General features: G+C 37.7%; 1 protein-coding gene and 1 pseudogene across 2 annotated transcripts in view; one reads left to right on the top strand and one right to left on the bottom strand.

Annotated features, from left to right (window-relative positions):
- Plscr4 (phospholipid scramblase 4) overlaps positions 1-10,156 on the bottom strand; it is a 128,392-nt gene that overhangs the window by 68,188 nt on the left and 50,048 nt on the right. The gene's annotated exons all lie outside the window — the stretch shown is intronic.
- The window catches only part of LOC114613610, a 33,296-nt pseudogene continuing 26,779 nt past the window's right edge, over positions 3,640-10,156 (top strand).

Below are 10,156 nucleotides of genomic sequence, written 5' to 3'. Positions count from 1 at the left end.
CTCTCTCTCTCTCTCTCTCTCTCTCTCTCTCTCTCTCTCTCTCTCTCTCTCTCTGTGTGTGTGTGTGTGTGTGTTTGTGTGTTTCTTGTGGACATAGACACTGGGTTATATCTTACAAATAAGAAGTTCTGTATATCTGGTATAAAGTATTGTTTTAATTACTTGGGTATTATATTCTCTTCTACAATTCTTGACCTCATAAAACCTGATTTTTGACGTGAGCTTTTATACCCCCAAACATGAGACAGAGTGGAAGGCTTTGTGGTTGGAGGATTACAGAGATAATGGAGCCAAGGAGGGCTTGAACTCTTACTAGGGCCACATGAGTAACTAGAGAGTCCCAAGGTGAAGAAGGTGTCTAGGCAATTGGAGGCAAGTGTCAAGAAAGTGGGGTTAAAGAAGCTGAGCCTAAACTAAGGAAGAAGGGCTTTTTTCTGATGCCTGGAATAGGTTCCCTGAGTGGTGTAAGCAAGCCAAACAGGAGACAAAGCTCTAATACTACCAAGATTTTTTTTAAGGTGAGACTTTTAAAGTAATACTGTCTTATTATATTAACATGAGATCTTGGGGACAAATCAAACAGGGAAAGCTATGGTTTAATATCTACCCATGCGTGTATCAAATTGACAGTGTTATGGCTAGTTTTTTGTCAGCTTGTTACAAACTAGGATCATTGAGAAAGATGGAACCTTAATTAAGAAAATGACTCCATTGGATTTGTCTGTAGAAAAGTCTGTGAGGGCAATTTCTTGATTAGGGTTTGATGTGGGAGGTATTATCCTGAAGATGTAGCCCTGGAAAGTATAAGACAGGTAATTGAATATGAGGCTAACAAGAAAGCCAATAAGTAGCATTCCTCTATGGTCTCTGTATCCAGATTCCTGTTTTTCTTTAGTGTCTAGCTTGGGTTCTTTCAGTTATGAACTACAAGTTACAAGGTAAAATAAAACTTTTCCTCCCAAGTTGCTTTTGGTCATGGTATTAATTATAGAACTGGAAAGCAACTGTGACAGTGATATGCTTGAAGGAACAGAGATATGCCAGGAGTAGCTTGTAAGCAGCATATGGCTACCCATTTCATATAGTAACTATACTTGTCCACAGTGTGAGTATGAATTTCTGAGCTGTCCTTAAAATGGAAGTTACTATGGTCATCTCACTGTTTTTCAATGGGTCAAATAATATATGAACTTTGAAGAAAATAGTAGATATTGATATTTAAATATAGTGCCTTGAAAAGTTGTCAGCCGTTTCATGATTAAAAAAAAACCTTACTACTTAACTTCCACATGTAAAACTATATTCCTTTATTCTCCACAGTCTATGGTACTGTCAGATAAAATTCCATATACACTGTTTATACTTAGCTTTAAAACTAGAAGAAAGAAAATGGAGACATTGCTGAAAGCATACTTGTTTTTTTTTCTAGCTAAATGAAAGATAAACAAGTTGTGGTCCCACATCTGCTTTCACTCACGATGGTGTCATCATGTAATGCTGTTCAGATGGATGGGGTTCCCTAGCAACAGATTTTCTTTTAAAGAAAACAACTTAATGAAAGGGGTAATAAAACTGTCCTTGGGAAACTAAGAAAAAGTCTTTAATGTATAAAATATTGAGGGTGTTTTTCTTTATTTTGTAAAACTTTTGTAGAACTTACTGGAAAAAAGACTTCATCTTGTTGATGGCATGATGGCGTTTTGAGAGGTTAATTGACTGTGTGTGCTTGAGTAAACATCCCTATGATTCCAAGAAGTAGGTCATCACAAGACAATCTGCTGTTACCTGGAAATAACCAATGTGCAATCTTCTACAGGCAGCCCCTATCCATCAACCCCAAATCAGAGCAAGTAACTCAAGATCTGACCATCTCTGCCTTTGATTCACTCAAATGTCCCATCCCTGTCCTCTATGTGAATAAACCTTGAACTAGCTTTTGGTTGTGTGATGGAATCATAATTCCCATCGAAGAAAAAATGGTTCCTTTGAATGTATGATAACCTGGCTCTTCTGTGATTGACACCTGAAATATAGAAAGTTGATTAGCATTATTTTGTATCGTTCTAGTATTTAATATCATAACAGAAACATGTTTATCTATGATAAACTTTGACTAAACTTTTAGTAAATATAAATATTGACCTTCTGGAAGTGCTCAAATTTTATAAGTCTCATTTTACAGCAAGAATCCATGTTGTTTCCTTTCAAATTTATATGCCATCCAGGAAGAAAACAGAAACATTGAGCTTGGTTCAGTGCATTTAAAAAAGAAATTTCTGTCGGCCCACAAGAGGGTCTGCTTATAGACTAGATGCCAACATACTGACCTTCAGCTAACCTTTAATGACCTTTCTTTGCTATAAACGAGATAGCCATGGGTCCATTCTACGAGACAGCTTCAATTTATGCTACATTTTTGACAGCATCAATCATAATCCTGAGTAACAAACACTGTGACTTCTAGCCTTCCTGTCAGTTTAAGTCCTAAACACAGTTTCCATCTTCTCTGAGCATGGGAACAAAATTTAAGGCTACTTGAATGTGTGTCTCCAGGGCTACAGATCTAATTAGCCTTAAAGTAATGTAATTTTTCCTTGTTCTCAACCAGGCTGATCTTATTCTTTGTTGACAATGCCTTTAGTCCTAATTAAAACAATATGGTGCACCTAAAAATGAAACTTCTGCCTTTGTAATAAAGACTAACATGTTGTTCTTTCCACATCTACAAGCAATAAAGTCTATTCTGTAAATGTTGCCAATAAAAAAATGTTACCAAAGTTACATTTGACATTAGCATAGACATAGTGCACCTTACTTACCAAGACAATATATTCTATACATAAAAATGAAAAACTCAGAGAAGTATAAATAAGAACTGAACAATACTCATGATTTTATGTTTTTCAAAATAACCATACTAAATATTGTATTTTGTGTATATACAAATGTGTATAACAAAACTTCTCTCTGTCTCTGTCTCTGTTTGTCTCTGTCTGACTCTGTCTCTCTGTCTCTGTCTCTCTCTCTCTGTGTATGTGTGTGTGTATGTATATGTTCATGTGTGTGCATGTATACATGGCATTTGTGAGAGTGTGACAGGTACATACCACACATCCTTGTGGTGGTCAGAAGAAAACCCTGTGTAGTAGAGATCCTTGACTTCCTCCTTGTTCAAAACAAAGTTTTTTGTTTTTTTCTTCTGAAATATACTGATGATAACTTGCTCAGGGACTTTGGGAATTGTCTTGTCTGCCTCTCATCTACCCACAGGGATACTACATGTGGCTTTTACATGGGTCTTGTGGATCTGAACTCAGGTCCGTGAAACCCTTTCCCCACTGTGCTGTCTTCTCAGTTTCTTATAAAATTTTAGTAAAGAACACACACAGTAGACAGAGAGAAGCACAGTTCTTAGAAAGAATGCCATTCCTACAAGAAATTGGATACACTGTGGTCAGTTAAGAGAAGTTGTTGCCTGGCCTTGCCTCCAGGGCCAATTGTGTGAGGTTTTATATTACAGATAAGTGAGCAGCTAGCAATTTTGTTATATGGTAAACTTTATAACATCATTTGCTCTTCATGAGACGGCTAATTGGAGACACTCAGTCCTTAAGGCTCTGAAATTCTTCCATCTACCAGATGTGCAGCTTCTTGTCTTCAGCTCTTCATAGATCTGTCATCTGTTACCACATCACGTCTGGCCAGCTGCTCCCTAAAGCTCTTATGCTGCCCATGCTTCACCATCATGTTGCTGTCACCATCACACCATCATGGCTGCCACAGTTTGACCGCTACTGCTGTAGTTCTCACTTATGTTACCATCTCAGCACACTCTGCTAATGATAGAGGTCAAATGTAATTGCAAAAATACCCACTCAACAGAAACCCTTTATTGCACAGAATGTTACAGCACCACGGGATAATATAGGGTGGCTTTCAAAGGAGTGGACAGAAAGAGGGTATCTGGCTACATGTTTACGTCCATCACAGCAAGCTTTCACTTTACGGAAGGACTGTTTATATCCATTATGGTACAGGTCTTCATGTAAATGAGGAATTCTTCCTGTATACATTTCAGATGGCCCTCCTCCAAATGAGGGACCACATTTGTACTAACTACAACCCATCTCTTGGGTGATCAAGAGATATGTCACCCGTTGAGTGTGGGTAGAAATGACTTCAGAATCCTGTACAGTGCACATTTAAATGAATCTCATTTTTCCTTTTATTGAACACACTTTACTGTTAAGTTGGAAATATATGACATTTTGTTTACTCATTTAATCAAATGAAGCAAAATTCACCAAGCTTTGTGATGGGTGTCTGGCATAAGGTATTTTTCACAGCAGTGGCTGAGACACTTCAGAAGTCAGCATTGGGCTATGGCAACAAGCAGCTAGGATATTCATATAGCTTCCCCTAGGCATTCATGGAATCTTCAAGAATTAGGAAAAAATTAACATCCACTGTATTTAGTGCAAAAGCAAGCTAATGAGATCAGTGGGTGAAAGAGCTGAACTGTCTGACTGTACAGATCCATAGAGAGGTGTCAACATCTACCCAGAGATGACTGGTGAGATAAAAAGAAGCAAGACACCTATCTCAGATGAAACTTGAGGAAGAGTTTTAAAATCTGAGTTGGCTAAGACTTTTCTAGGCAGAGGAGACTGAAAGCTGAATTTCTGTTATCTATGCATGAGATGCCTAGCCAGCCTGTGGGATTATTCAGTCTAATGAGCATGGCTCTGTATTAGTAACAGTGCCATAAAAAGCCACAGAATGTCTCCTACAGATCTAGTACTGGAGGAGACAAAGATGCATAGGAGGGGTTTCCTATGGAGCTATTGTGTGGCCACCATGTTTAGAGTCCTCTCTTAGAGTTCTAGTTATTTCCTTTGTTGGTCTTGAGATTTGTTATAGTTTGTCTCTGTTTGTTACAGAATTGGGGCCCTGAATGGTGATTGGGTTATGAGGGCTCTAATTGGGTTACTTAAGTTCACAGCTTACGGGCTATTAGGAGGTGAAGACAGTTTGGAAAAAGTAGACCCTAAGTTGATTTTCTTCGATATTTTTTCACAGTCATAAAAAGGTAGCTCCTCTAGCATTCGAAACAGTTTCTTCCGTCTTCCTGATAATACCAATTATTTTGATACCTCACAAACCACAACTGTTTTAAATGGCTTCAAGAACAGCGAATCATTTCCAGAAGGTTTTAGTCTACTATCCAAACCTCTAAAAACCTTCACTACCTATGGCAGCTGAAGCCTAACAAAAGGTGTTCCTTAAATCATCAGAGGTGAACAAGAGAATTACTCCTTGGAGCATAGACTGCAGAATATAGTTGTTTGGAAAGCATGGGAAACATTAATCTTATGATATGTCACTGTCCATGCTCTTCAGCAACAAAGAGTTGTCAGTTGGTGGTAACATTTTCAAAGAAGATTTTTTTCTCTCAGCAATAAATTTCAAGAGTAAATATGAGCAAATATATACTGAAAATAGATGTGGTACCATTTAAGCTTTGTTGTTTCATTTAGACAGCATAGGTACATTAGTCTGATTAAAATTCTTGAAGTCATGAGCTCTGTGGTGGTTTGTCTCTGACACTTCCATGGAGTGCTAAAAGCTTGAACCTCGGTGTAGCAATGTATCGAGTTAGAGCTCTGAGGGTTCAAACCTCATGAATGGGTTGTTGATTAATCAGTTTGTAGCTTAGAGACTATTAGAAAATGGAAACCTTGAATGTGGTTGGGCTATGATGTTCATCAGCTGGATAAGCCCTAGTATATTTCATACTAGAAATGAGCATTGGTTTACATTTCAGTGGGAAATGCATTGGTCCTAAAATATTATTGAGTCTTTGCGTTTCTGGGACAAAACGCCTAGCAGAAGTCTTAAGGGGCTAAGGCAGCTCCAGCTGAGGTTAGAACAAAATAAAAAGGGGGGTTAAAAAAAGTGAATTCAGGCATCCTACAACAACTTAGAGTACAGAAGACTAAGACAAGAAGACTCAGGGTCAAGGCCATCCTCTGTGCTTTAGAGACCCCTTCTCAAAAGAGGGGAGAAAAGTAAGGGTCAGATAAAGCTGACAATATCTGGGTTAGTCATTAATCTTAGAAGGTTAAAAGTAAAGGAATGAGGACAAGACAAGAGTTCAGAGTCTGTTTCTGTGTTGTCACTCCTCTTAGATCAAGTTCCAAGTTTGCCATTATGTCCTTAGATATCTATCACAGGTTCATATTCCATCTTTATGAGTCCACACAAGTGGATATAGGTACACAGTCCATCTTTGTGCCACCAACTGTTTGGGCAAAGATGTAATCTGTCTATCTTGTCCCACACTTTCTTCCCTGGCCACTTGAGTTCCTGTTCTCTAATGAGGAGCAAACCTTCATGCCATTCATTTTCTGTGTTGATTTTTGTGGATTTGCCCCACAACCAGAGCATGTGGTTTGTGAGTTGGATGGCTAGTTTTATTACCCCATGTGTCTTTCAGTGTCTAGATACTGGACAGAGCTCTCTCCTGGTCAATTTCTCTCTTAAATGCCCTTCCTTTCTTTACTCCTTCATTGTTTGTGTGCCATGCTATAAGTCAATGTGTCTATAAGACATTCTTACTTATTATGTAAGTGACATATATTTTAAAAATCAAATGAAGAAAAGGTACAGAAAAAATCCTCAGGTAACTATTTCCCAACAACTATATTTGTTGTCAGGTAATTATAAGTGGTTATTGTCTAATGCTATTGGAGAGATTTATGCTAATAGCTATTCACTTTTTCTCACAGTAAGACATTAATTTAAAAAGTTACTTACTCTCTTTTTAGCTAGAACATTAACTAAGTCATACTGGGAAAATAAAACCTAGAAGCAGAATCGAATCCGAAACACTGCTTAAGATAAGGAAGCACTCCTGCCTCCTGTCTACGGTTTCATGATACTTTAGCTCATGGAAGTTCCATGCAACCCATCTGAAGTCCGCACAGTTGTAACTAAAATTCATACTTACCAAAGAATCCAACTGGAAGGACAACCCTAGAATTTTACTCCTTTCAGTTCTATAATGTATAAAGATTTAAACTAAATTTCAGGGATCCAAAACTATAAATGCCAGGTAAGCTTGTATTCAAATTCTTAAGAAACCTGGCAGGAGATGAGAAACACAATTAAAGCAATAGTAATGCTTCCAGGAAATAATGACTATTAAAGGAATTTGCATAAGAGGCTATGGAAACAGGGTGAGGGAGCAACTCAGTCTTCCTAGATGGGGGCTTCCTCTTCAGTGTCATCTTGGCCTTCCAGACAGGGTATTTAAAAGATGATTTTTACATGGGTCAAATCATTTATTAAATAAATTTCATGAAGTCATTTCAATCTCTGAGACTTGTTCATAGTCAAGGAGCAACTGTCTAGAGAGCTACAAAGGGACCTGGAACTCCAGGAGGCAGCATCATTAGAAGGAAGCGTCTCAACATCACCTGAGTACACTAGAACGTTTCCACCTGAGAGCGAGAAGAGTGAACTTGGAGAGGGAAAGTTGCTTCCCCAATAATTAAAACAAATGGATCAGTACAAAAAGTGCCTAAGAACAACCTTGCTTATTGATTAGGATAGATCATACCAAAGGGAGACTTCTTAGAGAAATGCTGAGGTATTTTCTAGCAACAGGAATATTTAAATAATCTTCCTGGCTCAGTACAAACTGAAAGTGGAGTAATTTTTGTTCAAATATCATTAAAATTTCAGGGTGGGAACACCTTTAAACTGAAGGTTCAGGAAGTCAATATAAACTTCCCTTTGGTGATTTTACCTTGTGCATCGTAGCAGCTAAAATCTTTCTCATTTGGTCTCAAATGGGAAACTACAAGCTTTGAGATACAGCAAACGCAGGTCTAAATTCCTCATCCATCAATTACTTATTGCAGGGCAGGAGACAAATTCTAAACATTTTCCTTTTTTCTTTGAAATATGGCCATGCAAGTTAAATCTTCTACATAAGTTTCATTTTATATAGGATTCATTTGTAGGTTTTTTTCTAAAGAAGATGAAAATTAATAAGTAATTACATTTTAAAAGTATATGGAATATAGAGGTTTTAAAATGTTGATTGAGGGCTGGAGATGGCTCAGTGGTTAAGAGCACTGACTGCACTTCCAGAGGTACTGAGTTCAAATCCCAGCAACCACATGGTGGCTCACAACCATCTGTAATGAGATCTGATGCCCTCTTCTGGTGTGTCTGAGGACAGCTACAGTGTATTCATATATAATAAATAAATAAATCTAAAAAAATAAAATAAAATGTTGATTGAGTTAAAGGTACACACACATGCACACGGGCACACAAGACCCATGCGCACAGCCTCATGTACACATACACACAAACATATGCATACACATATTAAATCCTTGGCTTATTGATCTTATCTTCTGTCACATTTCTGAGTGATCAATACCACAGACGAGTGAACATTTTTTAGTACTAATTGTCTTAAATGTCACAATAAAGTTTTCTAGGCTAGGATTGGTTTCTACTTAGTATTGAGAATACAGTGCCTATCTGTTATTAATGTCTCTATTTTAAATCTATACTTTTGGGTATTTTACCATTACTTTTTTTTTTTTTTGGTTTTTCAAGACAGGGTTTCTCTGTGTAGCCCTGGCTATCCTGGAACTCACTCTGTAGACCAGGCTGGCCTCGAACTCAGAAATTTGCCTGCCTCTGCCTCCCAAGTGTTGGAATTAAAAGCGTGCACCACCACTGCCCGGCACTATTACTTTTTAATATTCATAAATACAATACTTTTGTATCTTAAAAGAATGTGATTTATATTTTCCTTTCTTTTTAAAACTAACTTATTTTTGTTTTAAAAAATTTAGAAAATATATTTTGATCATATTCTTCCCCTGCCTCAATTCCACCCAAATTCTGGTGGAAAATCAGTTTCCTTCACGGGAGTTTTGCTGGGTATATCAACCATATTACAGGAGATCCCACATGCCCAGGAGTGATTGGTCAACACAAGGCAGAGTCCATGTATTTTGGTTATGCTTTTCCCCCTTTCTTTCTATGGAGGATAGTGGAAGTACTGGTTGACTTGTTGCTTCTTATCTGAGTGGCCTGCAAACCTCATTCTCTGTCTCCAAGTACTAATAACTGGCTTCCCCCCACATTATTAGAAAAGTACTATTCAGTTTTACAGTGTTTTCTTCTGACCAGATCAATGTTTTCCATTGCAAAATTAAGATACTTATATACTTAAGGGAAAAATACTGTCAAACTCATTCCACAAAGGCAGCATCATCTCAATATTAACGTTGAATAAGGATGCAACACAAAATGTATCCATAGGTTGTCAATCTCTCTGATGAACATAGATGCAAAAATTCTCAACAATCCAGTATAAAAGAACATTCATTGTCACCAATTTGATTATGTTCCAAGGATGCAAAATTACTTTAAAATAAATAAATCAAGAAATATAATATATCATATAAATAGACTCAAGGTCAGAAACATAGACTCAAGATCAGAAACATAGAATCATTTTGAGATGGAAAAAAGGTATTTGACAAAGTCCTGATAAAAGGCCTGAACAAATTAGGATAGAAGAAAGGCATAAGACAATAAAGGCTGTACAAAAGAAAACTATAGTCAACAGGATACCAAATGTGAAACAAATCCTCAAAGTCAAGGATATCTACTTTTTCCACTCTTACCCAATAGTGTTCAAATCTTATTTGCTAGGGCAAAAAAATGAAAGAAAGAAATAAAAGAGGCAAACGAGAGAGTAAAAAATGATGTAATCTCTATTTGAAGACAGTATAGCCCTATATATGAGGACATAAGAACTCAAAAGTTTCAGCAAAGTAGAATAAGATAATCATCTTTACCGTCATTGACAACACATCAGTAACATTCCCATAACAAAAATATCAAGAAGTAAATCAGCACTTCCGGTTTGGGCCCGAGCATAGAGTAGGTCGCAGGCGGCAGCTCCGTACTCAACCCCAGAAAACCCGAGAGAAACAGGGACTCCCAGGAGCTTGAACTCACGCAGCATCCCAGGTAAGGTAAAAGCAACACTCTCCCCAAACAAGGAGCAACCGGGACCCACTGGGACCCAGGAATTCGCTCCTGGCCCGGGGCGGGCTCC

This window comes from Grammomys surdaster, unplaced genomic scaffold, assembly GCF_004785775.1.
Source record: "Grammomys surdaster isolate TR1022 unplaced genomic scaffold, NIH_TR_1.0 126248, whole genome shotgun sequence".
Lineage (NCBI taxonomy): Eukaryota > Metazoa > Chordata > Mammalia > Rodentia > Muridae > Grammomys > Grammomys surdaster.
This window is presented reverse-complemented; position numbering and strand designations above follow the sequence as displayed.